Source organism: Triturus cristatus, chromosome 4_1 (assembly GCF_964204655.1).
Source record: "Triturus cristatus chromosome 4_1, aTriCri1.1, whole genome shotgun sequence".
Taxonomy (NCBI): Eukaryota; Metazoa; Chordata; class Amphibia; order Caudata; family Salamandridae; genus Triturus; species Triturus cristatus.
In genome coordinates, this window is record NC_140585.1 from 592,666,518 (window position 1) to 592,688,775 (window position 22,258).

At 43.5% G+C, this 22,258-nt stretch overlaps 1 protein-coding gene across 6 annotated transcripts in view; it reads left to right on the forward strand.

Annotated features, from left to right (window-relative positions):
• FAM107B (family with sequence similarity 107 member B) overlaps window positions 1-22,258 on the forward strand; it is a 271,881-nt gene that overhangs the window by 214,044 nt on the left and 35,579 nt on the right. The gene's annotated exons all lie outside the window — the stretch shown is intronic.

The window sequence follows — 22,258 nt, forward strand, 5'->3', positions numbered from 1 at the left end:
TTTTTTAGGTGTCGCCTAGGTAGCGCGCATGCGGTGCTCTAGGAGATGACCTTTTGGAATCGGTCAGCTCTTTTCAAGCACTCGTGCTTGTGGTGGCATCCACCTTGCGGGAGTGAGCAGCGGCGCGCAGGGGCCATCTGTTTTTAAATAGCGTGGCCGTGTGCACGTCTGCTCGCTCCCGCAAGGTGGATGCCGCCACAAGCACGAGTGCTTGAAAAGAGCTGACCGCCTGTGCTACTTAATTTGGTGAGCGACCTTTGTTCTCATATAGCTGTGATGACGTGGCAGAAGTCTAATACGCCTACAAGTAGGGACTACATTGTGTTTATTTTAATGATAGTGTTCAATCATCGGTCCTCTTCACTCCGAACACTCTTTATACGCAATCCACTATTTTTTCTTCTAAGAAGCTCCTTTCCTCTATTTAGGTGTGACCAAGGCAGCTTTAGCCGTTTAGACTACCCAGTAGTGTTTCTTCAAAACAATACAGTACATAGTACAGGGAGACTGTTCTTTAAGTCGGCCCCATGTAGCCATTGGTTTTCATGGGTTGCCCTTATTTGGATGGGCTTTTATTCGAGGCCATGGCATTTCCTGTATGATTGTGTTCCGTTTGTTCTCATTGTGTTTCGGTGAAAGGGAATTATGTAGTCCCTTAGTTTTACTACATAGTCAAGGTGTGGCTTGTAAATAAGACCCAGCTGATGAGACCCAATGTCTTTACTTTGATGTATTTACGTTGCAGTAAAGATAACATTTGATTTGCTGATTTACATGCAAGTGTGCAGCCTGGGTCAAAGACTTTTCATTGGTCACACGTGGATGCATTTTTTCACTTTCAGCGCAATAGTTGTATCAAATGCCATAAATTCAACATGTTGTTAGGACAGAGGCTTAACTGCAACAAAAACCCAATCCCTTTGTGCAAAGTATTAACTATAATTTTTTGCTGTGTGTGCCTTTCAAGAACACCAGTTCAAGTGCAAACGTTACCTTCTGACTCGATTTTATAATACTACTTTGAGAGTTCTTCTGCCTCTTAGCTTACTTAGGGCACTGTGGCCCAAGATATTTTGTGGTAAAATCTTTTTAGGACTGCTTTTGGTAACACGTACTGCTGAATAATACGTGCTTCTCTGACACAAAAGCAGCCACTTTGACTTTACCAGTGCTTGTTTGAAATAAACTGTTCAAGAATTTCCATCCATCCATCCATCTATCCAGCCGTCCATACTTTCATTCATCCTTCTCTTCATCCATCCTTTCACTCATCCATCCTTTGTCATCCATCCTTGTACTCAATCTAGCCATTTTTCTTTTCACGCTTTCATCACCCATTCTTTCACTCAGCCATCCATTCATCCATCCTTTTGCTCTTCCTTCCACCCAATCACTCAACCATCCATCCACCCTTTCACTCATCCATCCTTTTTATTCATCCACCCTTTCATTCATCCATCCATCCATCCCCCTTTCACTCACCAACCAGTTTCTCATCCATCCATTCTTCCAATTATCCTTTACCTCATCCATCCTTTACCTCATCCATCCTTCTATCTACCCACACTTGCAATCCATCTGTCCATCCTCCCTTTCACTCACCCACTAAGGTTAGAATGTTCTAAAGTAAACAAGCATTGGTATAGCCAATAGGTCTCTCCTTTGGGACCTTATAAGTGTTTAGCCATGCAACGGTTGATGTTGTTGCACCAAGGATATTGTACTGCATAACTAAATACTTATAAGGTTCCAAAGGCGAGACCTATTGGCTATGCCAATACTTGTTTGTATTAACTACTAGTCGCGTTTGCAGAGTGGTGGAGTAAGCAGGCCTCCGACCATCTCTCTTGAATCCCGCTGTGTAGGACTTACAGGAGGTACCAGGAGGGCTTCTTCGCCCCCAAGGTACCGCTGGAGTAAAGAGGACTTCATGCCCCAGCCAGTAGTGCACCACAAGCCACTTTTGCAGAGTGGTGTAGAAAGGGGACGTGGCCTCTGAAGACCTCCTAGCAATCCTGCTGTGTGGGATTTATTGGAGATAACAGGAGGGGTATGTGACCTCCAAGGATGCCTTTGGGGTTCAACAACCCCTCCTGTTATCTCCAGTAAGTCCCATACAGCAGGATTGCTGAGACCTGTTAGGAGGCCACACCCCCTTTCTCTACCACTCTGCTTTTTTTGGGGCAAACTCGGAGACTAACAAGAGCTCTAAAATGTTCTGTATGTTGACACGTATTACACTTTTATATTTGCAAAGATGTTAGTTTCACAGTGAAAATCAATTAGCAATAATTTGCCATGCAATAGGCCTCGCATTTGCGAGAGTTTAAGCTGTGGGCATTGTAATTGACAATGCCTTTTATTTATATTTTTATATATTTAACACATAAATTAAAGGCATTGTCATTTATAATGTCAATAGCTCAAACTCTTGTAAATGGGAGACCTATTTCAGTTCAGTGAAGCGGGCGCCATTGTCCTGGGCGTCTTGGAAAGTGAAAGCGCGCATGGCCCGCTGAATGTTGCAGGAAAGCATGTCATACCTGCAGTATTAGAAACTCATTAACATAATGCTTACAGACTAAATAAGATATACTGTGTAACAACAGAGGTAAAAGGGCCAGTTCTCATGGGAGGTTACAAGTGAAGACAAGCTGATACTAAGGAGGGACTAACAGGCCTATTAACAAATCAGACAGCAGCATTTACAAAGGATAATGACAAAAGCCAATGAAAAATATGGGCGGAGCTTCAAGTCCATATTTGAATACAGCATGCCTCGCAAAGCAGCGCATGCGCTGCCCAGGCTCGACCTAAAAATCAAAACGCTAACAAAAAAAAGACAAGCAATGCTTCATGGAATCCTTGTGCAATAACTCATGGAGACAACCCTCCTACAACTTACCAGTGTCATTGTTATCAGGTGCAAAGAACATACATTGACTTGTTTAGAGCTTTCGGATGTGGTGCAGGAGTAGTTAAAGTGCAAGGTCCCCTGTGCCCTGCATTCAGAGAGCGATACCCATTTTGTTTCGCCAGTTTTATGAAGTGTACACTGTTACCAACTCTATTAGTGTCAATTTGTTGTGTTAACTTAACCAGTCTAGGTGCTCCAACAGGCCATCAACTTTGTGTAAAAGGAATTTTGTTAAACAAGAAAAAGATGGTGACTGTATAGTACCACATCTGAACAACTGTAAGTAAAAATAGAAAATGTCGGAGGACTGGAGATTGTCTATTTCATAACCACAAACCATGGTAGCTGGAACACGTCCTTCTGTCAGGTTCTTAAAGTTCTGTTATTTTCTGCAGTCACCAGGTCTCTTGTGAGATTTTTAAAAGGGATATAAGTGAACTTTGGAATGTAATTATGTGCTCCTTCCACTATGGTGCTCTTCCATGCTCCCCTACGGTAGCCACCCACTGATTTTGTGATTCAAATCCAGTTCCTGAGGAGGAAGAAGACTGCTGTAGCCTTATATTTTCCATTTTCATGTGTGGCAAAATTTGCTTAATTAACTTTGTGTGGATGGTTTTAGTTGTGGTCTTAAAAAAGGATGCCAAGTTGTTTCTACTTATTGCCCGGAAGATTGTAGTGATGCAGGGGGACTGAATTAATGTAGAATTTCCTTCTGAGGCCATACTTCCTCTTGCACCGATTTGATAAATAATTATTTAGAAACTTTGCCAGTTAACCCCTTCACTGCCCTACTGATGTGTGTACTTCGTAAATGGTGCTACCAGTATGATGTGTGTCTGTATATTTGTATACTTGTATATTATATACTGGAAAAGGTGTCTTGCACAGAATAGCGCAGACACCACAACAACCAAGTGCTTTAGTCCCAAAGTAAATTTTGTGCATGCGAGAATTCCTGTTTTTAGGCTTCCACTTTCCTTGAGTGGACCTAAGAATAAATGTAGAATTGTTAAGGCACCATTTTAGCATGATAAATAATTATGGCATGTGGGACCATTAATTGCAAGGTGGCCCTTAGTAAAAAATATTGGAGAATGTCTGTCGGATGAGAAAAGCTCAATGCTATCAGTGCATCACTGATTATCAATTTTGTGTGGTTACGAAATTCATCTTTTAACTATTGTATGTTTTGAACTCAGTGTATATCAAAGTCTAGTTGTTCGTAGAATGGAAAGACGAAAGTATAGAGGCGTATAGTTAGAGCACTTTGGTAGTAGAAGGGTTGCCTTAATGATGTTTGTTTTATTTGAAAAGAGCTTGCTTATGGTGTACTTTGTTTTACGAGCAGAGTTCAGATATCACAGCAAAGTACATGTACATTATGTTGGAGGGCTCAGGCCTGTTCTGGAACATTGCCAGCTCAATGCCTTTCTTAGTAAGGACTGGTTCAAAATGCTTGTTCTGGTTCTATCCGCTCTGGACCCAGGATGGCATCCTTAGACTTGCAGGATGTGTATTTCAATATACCTTCTCTGCAGTCCCACAGGTGTTGCCTGTGGTGCTTGTTTGGTCAGCCCCATAGGTATTGGCAAAAGTGATGGGCGGGATCGCTGCTCAGCATTAGATGTCATGGGTATACGCATTCTGTACCTTGACGACTGGCTAAAGGGAGGTTTAACTCCAGGCTACCCCTGAAAATCTGAAGTTATGGATTTCACGATCAACGAGCTAGATTCCATTCCATGGGGCTCTTCTGGACATGGTGGCATCCAAAGCCTTTCCTCTTACACATCAACTTTCAGTACATGATCCCCATGTTTCAGGATTAGTCCTGTGTCTTAGTGAGAATGGCTCTAAGTCTTCTTGATCTTCTACCCTAGTGTAGTCTTGTCGCAAATGCCAGGAGGCACATGCTGTTCCTGTATTAAGACTGCACCCGACTCCCTTCAGATCTGTGAACAGACAGCACAGAATATGCAGTGGTGGCTTGCAAACACCAACATAGGGGAGGTTTGTATTTCATAGTGGTGACAGACACATTGCTGCTGGGTTAGTTGGGGCACCTGAAGGAGATCGAGATCAGAGGCCACTAATCTCCAGTGCAGAGCTAGCTCCATATACGTTTTTTACAGATTCGGGGGTTCCCTATCTGGTCCTGAAATCCATTCTGTCATTCATGAAAGGGAGGCTAGACTTGTGAAGATTCTCACAACACAACCCCATGTGTTAGTGCAACAAGCATAGGGTAGTAGGGTCCTGAATCCTATGGTGGTTGGACCAGCAGAACATCTCACTGGTTGCCAACCACCACGCGGGGTCCCTGAATTTCAGAGTGGAAGAACTGAACATGTGTAGCCTGGCATACCATGCAGGGCATATCCACTACATAGGTTATGCCATGGCTAAATCTATTTGCCTTATTTGAATGCGCTGTATCAGCAATTCTGTGCACTGGAGTTTCCCACAAGTTGTTCATTAGAAGCCACATTCTAGATAAAATAGAAGGAAGGCTCCTGCACGCGTTTCCACTGCTACCTCTCCTGTTACAGATTCTGAGGAAGGTCAAGACAGGCTGGAACCAAGTCCTAATTATTGCCCTAGAATGGGGCAGGAGAGTATGGTACTCAATGCTTGAGCCTGCCAGCGTTTGTCGCCTCACTCCTTGAAAGAGGAAGAGAAGCCCTAAGAGAACGCTAAGTTTTGCATCGACTGCACAAAAGTCTGCAGTATGTACATCAGATTACCTCTATATTGCTTTTTCTTTTTACATTGCAAGTACCTGTTCTTCACAGCTTTCAAGGCGAATAGTTTTTTCTCTCACATACACACAAAAAATATTTTTGGGTAAATGTGTATGTATGTGCATATACACACATTTGAATACATCTGTATGTGTGTGTATGTATGTATAGATATATATATGCACACAAGATCTCATCAACCGGAGGGATACAAACGGGACGAACTCTCGTATTCCTTTCTTTTGCACTTTTTATTTTAAATCCTTCAAATAGCGAGCGGTTTAGGCAAAGCAAGATCTACGCGTTTCGGAATGCCATGATTCCTTGCTCACGATCAACCTGGCTTTTGGGCACGCCCATAGATATATTCAAATAGTTGTTACATCATTTCCTACCACAATTCAGTGTGCCCCTATGCCTTCTGTGGGATGTAGTTTTTTGTTTCTTTTATATTAAAACATGAAAGTGACATTAACAAGCAAAGTGATACTTATTTTTCTCAAAGTCAGAAACATTAATAAAAATGATTCTTTGTACAATTAAGTCCCATTTCTTTTCTTTTTTAGAAACAAAGGCACATCATCTTTTTATTAATCCTTTTTCCCTCCAGTGGGAGATGATCGATTCATTGCTTCCTCTATCCTGTACTTTATCATCTTTCTTTTGGAGGCTAAATTCGAACTCAAGCTCGTTTTCTATATTCCTCCTTTTCTGTTTTATGCGTTTATGATTCTTTCCTTCCATTCCTTCTTTTTTTAATTTTTTCTGTGTCGATTTTTCTTTATTGTACTTTATTAGTCCTTTTCTTTTTCTCATTCTTCCTTTTTCTTCTTTATGTTCTGCTTTCACAATCACCATGAGAAGCTATCCAAAAGCCAGGTTGATCGTGAGCAAGGAATCCTGGCATTCCGAAACGCGTAGATCTTACTTTGCCTAAACAGCTCGCTATTTGAAGGATTTAAAATAAAAAGTGCAAAAGAAAGGAATATGAGAGTTCGTCCCGTTTGTATTCCTCCGGTTGGAGAGATCTTGTGTGCATATGGAGCGGCGTGGTTCTGCCGCAGGGAAACGATATATATATATATATATATATATATATATATATATATATATATATATATATATATATATATATATACACTGATATATTCAGCCAGAATTATTGATTGCACAGAAACAATTATTATATGTTTCACGTTTATATTTATTTTCAAACAATGTATGAGAATCATGATATATGATGTGACATTGATTAATAACAATAATGAATTGAGTCAAGGTTGTTTTGCACGTTTAAATATGGCGCCCATGAATTACGGGGTAGTCCTTTCTTTGTTTTGATGTTTCGTATCTTTATGAACTTTCGCCTCAGAGACGTAAGCTGACAATGACGAAGGCTACGGCTGAAACGCGTCCGTTTCTGTTGATCAATTTGCACCGAATAAATCCTTGATTTGGGTTGACACCAACGCGAGTGCTGGTCCTCTCTGTTGCTAAAAGCCACAGTTGAGCGTTATATATATTATCGTCCAATCCAGGCACTGACTCCGTGGGATTACTTCAAAAAGATTCTTTATTCCATCAAAATGTTAAACCCAGACGCGTTTCGGCGGACGAGTCCGCCTTGCTCACTGTGTCTGGCTTCACTCAAATGAGGTCTCTTAAAGTTTTCAAACACTCGTGAAAAAACACAAGGGGTTCCCTTGGCAACCAAAAGGTCAGTGAAAGACATAGAAGAATTCTTAAATCAAATACTTGTTTTTGACTCACAATAAAGAAAAGGAAAACAGACCACTTGTCAACTATTATCAAAATTGAATATTAACAAGTGTTTAGATCACATGTTTCTCATATTCGAATGTAATCAACTCTGTCCAACTCATCAATTTGTTTTTTAGGAAAATGTAAATAAGACTTACAAATGATACAATGACTTGATTCGGATGGTGAGCTGTTGCCCAAAAACTAATCCATCCAACACTCTACACATGTGCGTAGAACACTTAAGTAGTTCTTACTCAATTATGCCCCAGTGGGCAGAGGTTAGTTGGAATACTGCAGTCTGTTAGCCTAATTCAGTGAGTCTATTAATTTCAATCGTAATTACAAAACAAAAATCCAAGAAAGAATTTTTAACAAAACCAAGAGTGAGTCAGAAAAAAAGGGGGAAAGAAAGCAATTCGTGAATTGTTTCAAGGATTTCGAAGTGTGCAGCAACTTTACATTAATTCAGTGATTATGAATACACAGTTATACAGTTTCGCTAAACAGAAGGTTAAAGGTGTATGCTCATTGCTTCATCCGCATTCATACCATTAGGAATTTTGCAATCGAACAAGATTATATATTTGGATTCCAATCTCCGTAGTGCCAATTGCCTATTTCCTCCCCTGACATTCTTCTTCACGCTGTCTATGACAAAGTATTTCAAATCACCTGCTTTACCTCCGTGTACTGTGTTAATATGACGAGCCACAGGATATGTTGGGTCATCATTACTAATGGCCCTTAAATGTTGCAATATCCTGACATGGGCGGGATGAATAGTACTTCCTACGTACATTTTATTGCATGTGCACCGTAGTACATACACTGCGAAATCAGTTTTGCAGGTATAATTTTCTCTGATCTCAAGCGAAGTTTTTCTCAGGGGAGTGGAGACTGATTTAGTATTCAATCCATGTGTACAGGCTTTGCACCTGGTGCATTTAAAGAAACCTTCTTGCGATTTGAGCCAACTGGTACCCTTATCATACACAGGAGAATTAGAAACTAATTCTTGTTTCATGGATTTAGCTCTTCTAAAAGTTAATTGAGGAAGCTTAGTACAAGAAGGGCCTATGACGGGGTCACATTGAACTATGGGCCAGTGTCTATATAAAATTCTTCTTAGATTAGTGTGGTATGTATTATACCCTGTAATTAATCTAGGGGTTTGTTCTTTCGATTTCTTGTGGTCCATCAGTTCCTCACGGTTCTTAAAGATCAAATTTTCTCTAGTGGTGACTGCGCATTTTTGTTTTGCTTTTTCCAAGACTTGTGTTTTGTATCCTCTTTTATTGAGTCTCATACATAGATTATCCGTAGAATCTTGTAGACTCTCTGGAGTGCTGCAATTACGTTTCATACGTAAACATTCTGCATAGGGAATACTTTCTATAAGATTGATAGGGTGGAAACTTTGGGCATGTAAAATCGTATTCCCTGATGTTGCCTTTCTGAATGTACGTGACTGAACTTTCTTGTTACTAATGTAGAGCTCTAAGTCAAGAAAAACAATAGATTTTGTGCTAGTGGTGCAGGTAAACTTGAGATTTGAATCGTTATCATTAAGTTTAGCAGCAAAATCAATGGGCTTCTGTTCAGTGCCCTTCCATAAAATGAAAATGTCGTCTATGTAGCGTTGATATACTACTACGTTTTCAGACATTTCTGTAGAGAATTTTGGCATGAGTACTTGCTCCTCCCACCAGCCCATATGCAAATTCGCATAGCTGGGGGCGAAGCAAGTACCCATAGCTGTACCTTGTAACTGTTTGTACAGAAGTCTGTCAAACATAAAGATATTGTTTTCTAAACACCATTCGATCATGTGTAAAAGCATGAGTGTATGTTGGTAAAAGCTTGTATCTCTTTTACTAAGAAAGTGTTTCACCGCATTCAAGCCATCTCTATGTCTAATGCTTGTATATAGGCTTTGTACATCAAGTGTCATAAATACAAAATCTTCATGCCAATTACAATCAAAGATTTTTTTCAGAAAGTCTCCAGTATCTTTTGTATATGCAGGTAATGCTTGCACAAACGGTTGAAGAAAAAAGTCAATGAATTTGCTGGTATTTTCAAAAAGGCTTCCAATGGCGGAAATGATGGGCCTACCAGGCGGGCATTCCGCATTTTTTTGAACTTTTGGAAGCAGATATAGTTGTGGTGTCATAGGGTAGTCGTTTTTCAAAAAATCAAGTTCCTGTCTCGTAATGAGACCCTTTCCTCTCCATTCATATAGGCAACCGTGGTATCTTTCTTTAATACTGATGTTAGTAGCAGTTATACGACTGTAGCAATTTTTGTCCAGTAGTTGTGTCATGGCTTCTCTGTTATACATTTCAATTGGCCATAACACCACGTTGCCACCTTTGTCTGACCACCTTACAACTATATCTGAACGTTCTTTGATTTTTCGCATAACTCTAGAGTATTTTGTTGTTTGGTTGTTCATGTTTCTATAGAAATTGTTGCTACTGTCAATTGCCAATTCCTTAAGATCTGTGATCACTTTTTCAGAGAAAATATCAACGTTGTCTCTAGGCATTATTGGATTGAATACAGATTTTGGTCTGAATGGAGTGTGGGTAGTTGCATAGATGTTCAAATCCGATCTACATGCTGCTTGGGTCATGCTCATTTCATCAATTTCACCAATGTGTTCCAACTCTGCCATGTCTCTCAAAAAAGTCATATCAGATACATCTAGAGTCGTAGGCGATGTGTTCCCATCTTCACCTTCAATATTCTTTCCTTTCATATTGAAGAAGTGTTTCCGTAGTTTTAATTTTCTTGTGAAGTGATAGAGGTCTATCCTGGTTTGTGTGTAATCAAAATTTGTTGGTTTACAGAACGATGGGCCAAGAGCCAGAACTTGTTCCTCCTCTCGTGTTAAAGCCATAGTGAAAAGATTTATAACTGTGTTCTCAGTCTCTTTGATGTCATTTATCTTCGTCTGTTCCGCCTGTATGTTGGTTTTGTAGTTTGTTGTAGACTGCTTGCCCCATCTTCGGTTCTTTCTCCGTCTGTTCTTTGATTTGGAGTTCGATTTGATGTGAACTCTCGTTGTTGAGGTCTTGGACGTAGGCTCATCAAGCGTTCTACACGTAAAAAACCCAACTCCTGTGCCGGTGTTGGTGCTTTACGTGTTTGAAGTCCACTGCCAGCTCCTTCAGGATCCGATTCGATTTCCGAACTTAATTCAGAATCACTAGGTTCAGGCTGTCCTTTGGTGCCGCTGCTTGTTATTGATAGTTGCTGACGGCGAATGTTATCGAATTTCCTCGAAAAGGTATAGATTCGACCAAAGAGATAATCATTCCTATCTCGTTGAAATTTGCTGGCTTTTCTTTCCTTGATAATTTGTTCATATTTTAGGACCCGGTTTTTGATATCCAACAGACCTTTTTTCACTTCATCTTGGTTAGTTGCTTTGTCAAGTTCCTTGCATATTTCATCAATGCGCATTAGAATTTTTTCTCTATCCGTTGTCGCAAACTTGATTAATATTTGTAACATATTCCTGGATGATTGGGCGCTGTTCTCAGCCCATTCTTGAAGCATAACAGGATCTGGGTTTTCATAGGTTGGTGCCACTAGAATCTGCAGTCCTCTCGGTATCCGACCCACATCTAAGTATCTTTTTAAGGATGTGCACTCCCACCATTTAGCCACCTCATGTCTTCGCAATTTCTCCAGTTCGCCCAATAATTGCTTCACACTGCTTCCTGCTACTGTCAATTGCGTAGTTCCGCTCGTAGTTTGTGTGTCGGCATTACTGTCCTTATCACTGAATATGTCAATCGCTGCCACTTCTCTCTATATATATATATATATATATATATATATATATATTCACTGAAAAAACCATAGCTTTCAGGCACGTTATAGTTAGGAATTAGCATTTAAAAAACCTTAAAAATTCACTGAAAAACCATAGGTTTCAGGGGCTTTATAGTTAGCTGGACTTTTCACTTGTACAAAACCATTGAAATTCCCCGGTTATAGTTAGTTCAGCTAACTATAACTCGCGCGCACGCAATGCACTGCTGATGACGTCACATATTACATCACTCATGACATGGTCAGTGACATCACTCATGACATCACTGATGACATCATCCTTGTGATAGAGTGGCAGACCTCCTCTCCCCCTAATATAACCTTTGATACACACATTCAAAAATAGAAACAAAATTTTTCAAAACAATGGACCTATCAATACCAGTTACAACAACCTATTCAGTAATTCTAAGATCCACATACACATCCACTCATTCACCAACAGTCCTATACAGTCACTCATACATGTACTCACTCATCATATGTACTCATACACCTATACATCCTGTTACACAACGCCACTCATCCATAGAGTTACTCACACATAGTCACTCATGCTAATAAAGAATCAAACATCCATTTCCTTGCATATACAGTTATACACACACCACCACACTTACTTCTACAGAAACTTACACATACTTAGTCTTTTAAACAATCACTTATAGAAACACATACTTATTCATACAGGAACTCTTCCAATCTCTCACTCTCACATATACTCACAAGGCTCGAAAAATCTGGAAAATGGTACTAGTCCTACAGGTCTAGTACCTTGAAAAATCTCCTCGACCTATCAGTGACCTACTTGACCTCCGTCTCTGAAAGCGGAGCATATGTGACAAGATAATAAGATTTAAAGGCATCTTTATTGCTCATTTGCTTTGTGAGCAATAAAAAGGCCTTTAAATCTTGTTATCTTGTCACATTTGCTCTGTTTTCAAAGGCAGAGGACAAAAGTTAGTATGTTTTTCTACTCGCCAGAAAGGGCGAGTAGGACCTAAAAATAGCTAGTCTCACCAGCACATATTTTATATTACAACTTTAGAGACTAGTTCTGTTACACAACACTGCCCTGTGCATATTACACTCCAAGGCGCATATCGCATAGCACGCGCTAGTGCCTGTGCTATCTCGCGCTCTCCAATGAATCTGTCATTGCGCACAATGTATTGCATATTATATTTCACGCCCCGGTTCATCTTATATCACACTTTTTGGTGCATAGTTTATACCATATACTATAGCTAGTTTTAATTTTCAATCGTGCTCTCAGGACTATGTTCTATATAACACTGCGTCCACCTACCCTTTTCATGGGCATTACATTTTGCGATGGGGGGTGGAGGGTCAGGGGGTGTTTCTGCCAAGTAAGCCCGGAGTCACAGTCACAAAAGTCCTCTTCTTCCAGAATAAAAGTGAGATTATGCTGCATACTTGTTCATATTTTAAGTAGTTCGCACAGACACACATTTTAAAAACAGTAAAGTTTCTTATACCCACCTTCTCTGAACAGTTAGCTTGCTGCCCCATCCACCTCCTCCCTATCCTCTGTTGTCTGAATCCATGGACTATCCTCCTCCCTCCTGCCATGCATGGTCTGATGTGCTGCCACTGCCCTCCATTTAGCATGATGTACCAGTCCACTCCTCCTGTCCTCCATTGCCCAATTCTATGGCCCATCATTGACCTCCTGCTTAGCCTCTGTGCTTAGTTTGCTGCCCCTATTCTCATTTCTCCTGCTCTCCGATGTCTTTGTGCATGCCCCTGCTCCATCCTTTTTGCCCACCATGTTCCATGGACCTGCCACTCCTATCTACTGTTCTGTTGAGCTGCCACTCCCCTCCCACCTGCCTAGCATTGTCAGATGACTGTAACCTGTCCCTGCCACCTCCACCCTGCCTGACGACATGCCATGCCCCTATCCCCTTCCTCCTGTCCTCCATGGTCCATTTTACTGCCACACCCTTCTGCCCTCTCTGGTCTGTTGTGCTGCAACTGCTCCTCCTGCCTGCCCCGCGCGGTCTGTTGTGAGGCCCCTTCCCCTGAACTCTCTTGTCTGTGCCCAGGTCCTGACCCTCCCTTCAATCCTCCATGGTCCTTTGTGCATGCCCCTGCACCCTCCTTCTTGCCCATCATAGCCATTGTGCTGCCACTAACCCTCCCGCTTGCCATGCATGGTCTTCTGTGCTGCCATGGCCCCTCCCACCTTCCCTGTGTGGTCAGCTAGCTGCCCCTGACCCCCTCCCACCTTCCCTCCATGGTCTGTGTGTATGCCACCATAGTCTCATTGTTGCTCTCCATGGTGTGTCTTGTTTCTAGTGCCCATCCTGCCTGACCTCCATGGTCATCTTGCTGCTCCTGCCCTGCCACCTTGCCCCCAGCCCTCTGTTTCCATGTGCAGACCCCCTATTCCCTCCCTCCTGGCTTGTCTGTCCTGCCCTTTATGGTCTGTTATGTTGCAGCTTTCTCTCCTGTCTGTCCATTATGGTCAGCTAGCTACCATTGCCTCTTTCCCCTCTGTTCTCTGTTGTCCATGTGCATGGTCCTGTCCCCTCCCTATTGCTTTCTATGGATTGTTGTGCTGCACTCCCGTCCCGCATGCCCTGTGTGGTGTGTTGTGCTGCTGCAAACCCTGATGCCTGCCCTGTAGGGTCAGTTTGGTGTACCTCTCCATGTCCCTTCTGTCCTCTGTTATCCGAGTCCATGTCCCTACCCCAATTCCTCCTGCCTACCATGATCCAATGTACCATACTTGCGAACATTTTGAACTTCGTAAGAGGGAGATTTTGGAAAAAAACTGGGGTATTGATTTTGCCCTTTGAGTTACATTGAAAAAGAGGAGATTGTAGACAGGAGACAGATCAAATAAAGCCCATTTGAGCTTAAAAACATTGGACGTTTCCTGGCTGAAACGGGTCCGTTGGCATGTATGGTTGTACTAGCACTGCCTCTTCCTTCTGCCCACAATGGTCTATTATATTGCCACAGCCTCTCTTGCCAGTCCTGTATTGTTGGTTTGTTGCCCCTGCCCCCCTTTCCACTGCCCTCCATAGTCTGTTGTGCTGCCACTGCCATTCCTGCCTGCCCAGTGTGGTCAAATTGTTGCCTCTGCACTCTCCTCCCTGCCTTCAATTTTCAGAGTCCGTGCCCCTGGCCTCTGCCTCTGCCTCTCAACAGTATCCCAATGAACAACTAGATTGCTAACATTCTATATTTATTACAAAAGTGTGGAACGCCTGACATCATCTTGATGTAATCAAAACTGTATTACCTAGAGCATTTCCTTTAGAAGTTACATATATGAGAGGGTCTTATTTGCATCAAAATTATGGTTAGTGCTCTAAAAAACTAAAATGAGGACATATTTTCTGAGTTTTCAAATAGCGACAAAGAACTTTTAAATTATTTGTAATCTTTGTTTTTTTATCCAGTTGACCACTTGATTAAATGTTGCACTTAGGGGAGAGGATGTGGTGTTACTTCCAGAGCTGCAGACTTTGCAACTGGGGAACCAGGTTGGATTTCTACTTCAGCTCAACATTCTGTGATTCTGGTCAAATCCTCATGTCTACAACCAAAATGAATTTGATCTTGTGTGATGTAACCAATGCTCATGTAAAGCACTCCAATACCTGACAAGTCTTCACTATATAAAACTGCAAATACACAATAAATAAGTGTTTTGCACACTTCTGTCATTGGGCTACATGTGGGCTACATCTGGGTGATATTTGGGCTACATTTGGGCTCTTTTGTCTCTGGTGGCCATCTTGGGAGATTTATTTGTTATGAAGTTTCCTAATTTACTGCAGTCTCCTCAGTAGGAAATACTTTCAGTTTTTTACTTTGGTTCCATCAGAAGACATTCAGATGTGTCACATATTTGCCATAAATTCCGAATGTTAGCACTCTAGTTGCTCATTAGATCACTGTAGTAAAGCTACTGCTCACCAGGGAAGTCTGCTGCTGGTATTCAAAGTGCATGTTTTAGTCTGCATGTCAGAATTTTTTTATGAAATATAAGAGGATTTGAGAAGTCAAAATGTACCCTAATTTTCCTTTCTGCAGCACTAATCATAATTTCTATGGCAAAATGAACCCCCTCATTTTGTTCCTTTGTAAATTAAATGTTTTAAGTGTTACCACTTTATTCCAATCAAGATGGCTTCAGGTGTGCCATATTTTTGTCATAAGTAAGACTGTTAGTGCTCTAGTTGTTCGTTAGAACACTCTGGGACATTCTGTAATTGGGCTATACTTGGGCTACATCTGGGTGATATTTGGGCTACATTTGGGCTCTTTTGTCTCTGGTGGCCATTTTGGGAGACTTATTTCTTATGAAGTTTCCTAATTTCCTCATTTACTACAGTCTCCTCAGTAGGAAATACTTTCAGTTTTTAACTTTGATTCCATCAAGAAGGCATTCAGATGTGTCACACATTTGCCATAAATTCAGAATGTTCGCACTCTAGTTGCTTATTAGATCACTGTAGTAAAGCTACTGCTCACCAGGGAAGTATGCTGCTGGTATTGAAAGTGCATGTTTCAGTCTGCATGTCAGAATTTTTTAATGAAATAGAAGAGGATTTAAGAAGTCACTCAATGTGCTCTAATTTTTCTTTCTGCAGCACTAATCATACTTTCTATGGCAAAATGAACCCCCTATTTTGTTCTTTAAATTAAATGTTTTAAGAGTTACCACTTTATTCCAATCAAGATGGCTTCAGGTGTGCAATACGTTTGTCATAAGTAGGACTGTTAGCGCTCTAGTTGTTCTATAGAATACTCTGGGAAGCTGCAGTAGAACACAAAGAAATCAACTGACAGTCTCTGCCCTTGTTGGATGTACATGTTTTACTGAGAATGTCAGACTTCATTCTCACATGACTGAGAAAGATAATGTGAATTTACAGAAAATATGCTCTCAGTTTAGCTTATAGGTCACCTTCCAAACCTCCGTGGGAAAAGCATGAGAAAATAGTTTTCTCTCAAACATGATATCACAGCAGAAGGCTTTTTCACATGGTAAAATCACCTTAGAACACACCACAATTCCTAAAATGAGTATGGTACCATCAACAAAGGATTTATAATGTAACTAAAGTCTTAAAACCTTCTATTAACTGCAATGCTTTTTAATGAGGTGCTATCATGTATATTGGTCCCAAGATGGCTGCCAACACTTGGATGAAGTACTGACAGCCAATCAGATCTCACGATGAGATGTGTGGTTAGGCTCCGCCCAGATATATCTATCTTTTTAACTCTAATTTTCTCAGGAACTACTGAACGGATTTACACCATTTAAGGAAAAGGCACGAGTCTGAACTGAGGACTACCTCTTTGCCAAATTTGGTGTAATTCCGTTCAGCAGTTCGGGCTGTAGCTGCGTCAACAGGTCCTATGGGAAAATGCATTGGGAAAACGCGTTTTGGGACCCCCCTCTTTTCCCGGCCCCCGCTTGATGAATCACCGTGAAATTTTCAGGATAGGAGCGGACTGGAGCTGGCCAAAAGTTTGGAAAATTTTGCGAAGATTCGTCAATCGGCGCCAACGTTATTCCAAATAGAATGTTGCGGATTTCCTATGGAAAATAGGTCCTAACTATAACTACCTACTGGCGACAGCCAGTAGGTAATATATATATATATATATATATACACACACACATCATGTGATCAAGGCCTCCGCGGGGCTGAAACGCGTATTGGCGATGGTGCAGGGCATTTGAGAAATAAACTTCGGATGTGCACAAAACTCTGGGTCTATCTTCGTCTTGTGGAATGGATGTTGGTGACGGAGGAATGGTAATATATATATATATATATATATATATATATATATATATATATATATATATTTCAGAAATAATTATTTAATAGTTTTATTTTTTAATATTGTAAAATGTAAAAAAATATTTAGTGATATTCAGTAATTATTTTGATAGCAACTTTTTAATTTAGTTTTTTTTAGTGAAATAGAATTGTTTTTTTTTCTTCAAACTACCCATCCCTGAACTGTAAAAAAGAGTTACCACTGAAAAAACACTAAGCATTCCTGAACCCTAAAAACTTCTTACCACCCCAAAAGCCTACTACCCATCATTGACCCCTTAAAACTCCTTAGTAACGTAAAACATTAGCCATCACTAAATCCTACAAATCCTTACCACCCCAAAAATCTACTTTTCCCTAAACTGAACTTTCCTTGTCACCTTTAAAACCTCCCAACCCTGAATCCTAAAATCCCTTGCCACCCCATAAAAATGACTGATGCCTGAAACCTAAAAACCCCTTCTGCCCAAAACATATTCTGAACCCTAACTAAAATCTTGCTTATCTTTCAAAAAAACTAAACCCAAATCATATATATGTATACTTTAATTTTAATTAAAATACTATTTTTCGAAATGTAAATTCATTTTTAATAACGAGATGTAATTGACAGTAAAAATAGAGAAATATTTATTATTCTTAAACTTAATTGATAGTTTAATTTCAATACAAGAAATGTAAATATTTTGAAATATATTGTTTTAAATTCCTAAATTAACTACATTTAATTTATAGCACCATAATTAAATGCACACAAGCGTAACACTATAAATGTGTGTGTGTGTGTGTGTGTACATATATTTATGTTCATATATAAATAAACTCAGACTTGTGTGCCTGTATGTGTAATAGTGTGTATGTGTTTACACAAGATTGGCCTTTTTAAATCTTTAATGTAGTATCTAAGCTGTGAAGTAAAACCCTGCAAAGTACTGGTTGTAAAACTTTACTGCGATAGCTCCCGATTTACCTCCAACGTGTTAATGACTCACAATTTATGACCTGTAAAGCAATGGTAGCAGACCATCTATTCATTGTTTGAGGTAGAGAAATGAGTTATTACAGGATTACAGTGACACAATCTACTCTACAGTTTATTTTTCCTGCTTGCTCTCCTTCAGGCAATCATGTTGCGACCTCTCACCCTGCTCGCAGGCAGGTTGCTCACCACGCTGCTGCACGGCTCTGCCGGTCTGTGCCTGCCTCGCCGCCCATACCCGCATTGTTGTGCTCTTAACCTGTTGTTCGCTGCCTAACTTGTTTTTTTTTCCTTTCTCCTTTTGCCTAACTTGTTTTCACTTTTTTGCCTACACTTGTTTTTTCTGTTCCCAATTCTCCCCTTGTGCTTATTCTCTGTCCCTTGCTCGTTTTTCTTGCCACCTGTTTTATCCCGTTCCTGCGGCCCCACCCCCTGCGATCCCATTTGCCGTCCCGCTCCCAGCATCCCCTCATATGGAGGCCGCGCAGTGGGCGCGCGCCACAGGCGCGCCTAAGGCAAGCCCGTCCACACCTGGACCGCGCCCAGCACCAGGACCCCTGGCCCCCGCAAGCACCACGACACCTGCATCTGCTACGACTCCAGCACCCTCCACGCACTCAACACCGGATGATCAGGCACCTGCTGCCTAGCTGCCCCGAAACGCACCCATGGACCCTTCTCCTGGGAACTGCAGCTTCACCAGCATCCGGCCCGCCAACCCACCTACCAAAGAACCCAACTACCTCAGATGCATCCTCCTCAACACCCGCTCTGCATGCAAACACGCCGTGGAACTCTGGAACCTACTGGACTCCAACACCCCAGACGTCGCCTTCCTGACGGAGACCTTGCTGAACCCCTCCTCGGTACCCGACATCGCCATAGCCATCCCGGAAGGCTACAAGATCACCCGCAAGGACCGCAACAATGGAGTAGGAGGAGGAATCGCCGTCGTCCACAGGAACACTCTCAAAGTCTCAACCAACACCGACGACACCCTCAGCACTACCGAACACCTGCACTTCCAGATTCACACCGATCCCAACACCACCCTCAGAGGAACCCTCATCTACAGACCCCCCGGAACCCAAGCACAGTTCAGCGATTCCATCACCGACCTAGTCAGCACACACGCCCTCGCCTCCGCGGACTACATCCTCCTTGGGGACCTGAACTTCCACCTCGAGAACAACATCGACACCAACTCCACCACCCTGATCGACAACCTCACCAACCTCGGACTCAGATAACTCGTCACTACACCCACCCACTCTGCCGGCCACACGCTTGACCCCATCTTCTCCGCAAGCTCCCACGTCTCCTTCAACCACACCACCGAGCTCCACTGGACCGATCACCGCTGCATCCACTTCACCTTCCGGAAACCCACCATTCACCACCACACCCAACAGATGCCGCGCCGCTGCTGGAGCAAAGTCACCGAAGACCAGCTTTCCACCACCCTCGCCCGGCGCACACCCGCAGACCCGACCGACCCCCGACGCCGCCGCTCGCAACCTCAGACAGTGGATCAACGACTGCGCCAACACCTTCATCCCGCTCAAGAAGCCCTCCAACATCCACACCAGCCAGAACCAAAGACCTCCAGGCCTCCAAGCGAACCTGCCGAAAACTCGAGAAAAACTGGATCCGTGAACGAACACCGGAAAGCTACACAGCCCACAAGAACGCCACCCGCAGACACCACCACCTCATCAGATCCGCCAAAAGGACCTCCTTCAAAGACCGCCTAGAGACAACAACGCACACACCACCAAAGAGCTCTTCAACATCGTGAAGGAACTCTCCAACCCCAGCTCCAAAACCAACGACATCCCACCTTCACAAGACCTGTGCGACTCGCTGGCCACCTTCTTCCATCGCAAGATCGCAGACATGCACGACCGCTTCAACGCCGTGACCACCCCGGAAACCACTGAGACCCCCGCTCCCACGACCACCACCTGCACCAACCGCCAGCTCTCCTGGACCAACATCAACGACGACGACACCATCAAGATCATGAACACCGTCCACTCCGGATCCCCGGCAGACCCCTGCCCATACCACATCTTCAACAAAGCCAGCAGCACCATCACACCCCATCTCCGGAAAACCATCAACATCTCCTTCGAGACAGCGACCTTCCCGGAGAGCTGGAAGCCCGCCGAGATCAACGCCTTACTCAGGAAACCCAAGGACCTGAAGAACTTCCGACCCATCTCCCTACTCCCGTTCCCGGCGAAGGTCATTGAAAAGGCCGTCCACAAACAACTGACCAGCTTCCTCGAGGAGAACAGCATCCTGGACCCGTCCCAGTCCGGGTTCTGCAGCAACCACAGCACCGAAACTGCCCTCATCGCCGCCACCGATTACATCAGGACCCTGCTAGACAACGGAGAAACCGCTGCCCTCCTCCTCCTTGACCTGTCAGCCGCCTTCGACACCGTCTGCCACCTCACACTACGAACACGCCTCTACGACGCCGGAATCCAAGAGAAGGCCCTGGACTGGACCTCCTCCTTCCTCTCCGGCAGAACACAGAGCGTCCGCCTCCCCCGCCCCCCGCCCCCCCCCCCCCTTCCACTTTGAAGCCACCGGGATCATCTGCGGCGTACCCCAAGGCTCATCCCTACGTTGTTCAACGTCTACATGGCACCGCTCGACGACGGCACGACCTCAACATTATTTCCTACGCCGACGACACCCAGCTGATCCTCTCCCTCACCAAGGACACCCACACCGCCAAAACCAACCTCCACGAAGGAATGAATGCCGTCGCCAACTGGATGAGGAACAGCCGACTGAAGCTGAACTCAGACAAGACGGAGGTCCTCATCTCGGATCCACCCCCTCGGCCTGGGACGACTCCTGGTGGCCGACTGCACTAGGTACACCCCCAACTCCCACCGACCACGCACGCAACCTAGGGGTCATCCTCGACTCTACCCTCTCTATGACGAAGCAGGTCAACGCCGTCTCTGCCTCCTGTGTCTCTGCCTCCTGCTTCAACACCCTCCGCATGCTTCGCAGGATCTTCAAGTGGATCTCCACCGAAACGAGAAGGACGGTCACCCAGGCACTCGTCAGCAGTAGACTGGACTACGGAAACGCCCTCTACGCAGGAGCCTCGGCCAAACTCCTGAAACTGCTCCAACGCATCCAGAACGCCTCCGCACGCCTGATCCTCGACATCCCTCGCCGCAGCCACATCACACCCCACCTGAGAGACCTGCACTGGCTCCGTGTCAACAAGAGGATAACCTTCAAACTCCTCACCCACGCACACAAGGCACTCCACAACACCGGACCAGCGTACCTCAACAGCCGACTCAGCCTCTACACCCCCACCCGCTAGATCCGCAGACCGCGCCCTCGCCACTGTCCCCCGCATCCGAAGAGCGACCACCGGCTGCAGATCATTCTCCCACCTCACCGCCAAGACATGGAACACCCTCCCCATCCGCCTACGGCAGACCTTCTGGCCTTCAGAAGACTTCTCAAGACCTGGCTCTTCGAACTGTAGCCCGCCCCCCCCCCCCCCCCCCGCCCCCCCAAGCGCAAGCGCCTTGAGACCCTCACGGGTATGTAGTGCGCTTTACAAATGCTATGATTGATTGATTGATTTTTCTATCAATAGCACTCTTGCAATCCTAGCGACAAAGGACACTCATAAGTTCAAAGACAATCTTATCAGACTGATACTGAAAGGGCTTAGTGATAGATTGCGATCTGAAACCGTGCATGATAGAACTTAGAGAGTGAATGTTTGAATACCTGAGCCTGAAGATGTCCTTTGTGAGAAGGCTAGTGAAAGGCTGCTTTCATGTGCTAGGCACAATGTTCTCACCAATTAAGAGAATATGCTTTTCAAACATGCAGTGAAACTCTATAAGATAGGAGGAGGAGCCCGAAACGTTACAGGGGCTAGGAGGAATTTGGCTTCTCATGGTGGGCTTGTACAGAAACTTAGACAGAGGCCTTTCTCCTGCTTGTCCTTCAGATTGCCTGCAGTTTTATTGATTTAGCAGTGACCCATGGTCAGGGTAAATTATGACATCTTGCTTCCACTGCACCCTTATTTCCAAATTCACATAGCGTCGCCATGAACCCTCTGACAACAACTAGACCGCCTATCCCCTGTGACCATCTCTACCTTATTTTGGAACTGTTT